Source organism: Nannochloropsis gaditana, assembly GCF_000240725.1.
Source record: "Nannochloropsis gaditana CCMP526 unplaced genomic scaffold scaffold146, whole genome shotgun sequence".
Lineage (NCBI taxonomy): Eukaryota > Eustigmatophyceae > Eustigmatales > Monodopsidaceae > Microchloropsis > Microchloropsis gaditana.
Window position 1 is genome coordinate 33675 of NW_005803807.1, and position 985 is coordinate 34659.

The following is a 985-nucleotide window of genomic DNA, read 5'->3' on the forward strand; positions in this document are numbered from 1 at the left end:
AGGGAGGAAGGGTGCCTTGAGGTGGAGAACCAAAAGTATTGCTTATAATCCAGCCAATCGACCATTCGCGTGAGTTTTCCCCTTTGTCCTCCCTCCCTTCCTCCCTCCCTCCCTCCTGTGTGGGCAAGAGGGAGGGAGGGAGGGAGGGAGGGAGGATGGTACATGTAGACGAGCATGCGTGTGACCGCACCGGCTAAACTTCAGCGTAAGGGAGGGGGGAAGACGCAAGGAGGTACAAAGTGTAATTAGGGCCCAATGTGTGTGTGTTGCCCGACAGGGACGAAGACAATGAATTCCCCGCCCGGAAATATACGCTTCATAAGAGAGACATGCACGCGTTGAAAGGGGCGCGTCGGAGCCGTTTCATTCAAGCTCGGGCTTTTATTTTCCCCCCCTTCATGGGCCTCTCGAAATGGGTGGTGGCAACATCACCAAGGCGATTCGTTCACATGCCTGTCATTTTTTTGGGGTGGCTGTCTGCCAGAGGAGGTACCTTAACTTTGTTCGCGGCCTCTCCACCCTCCTTCCAGATCCATCACATCCGGAGGATCCGTAGGTGGGGTCGGACAGGCCAGAGGGCACGGGGCCTCTCTCTCTTGCCCTCTTTAGGTACCTTAACTTTGTTCGCGGGTTTATCTTTCTTGCCCTCTTTTTCCTTCCTCGCGCCCGTCCTCCTCCTTCCCCTTTCCTTCCCTCCCCTGCTCGCCCTTCCCAACCAATCCGAGAGGGTTTGGAGTCTTTTTATGCCTTTTTCCCCTTAAATTGCCTTTCCCGGTCAATTTTTACAGGTGGTAGGCACACATACGCTTTCTCTCCCTCCCCCTCTCTCCCTCCCTCCTCACTTTCTATCTCCCTCCCGCCCTCTTTCCCTCCATCGCTTTTCCTCTCACATTGTCTGGCACGGCGCACACATACACACAAAGAAATGTCCTCCCTCTCTCCCTCCCTCCCTCCCTCCCTTTCTCCCGTCACATCAACCACACAT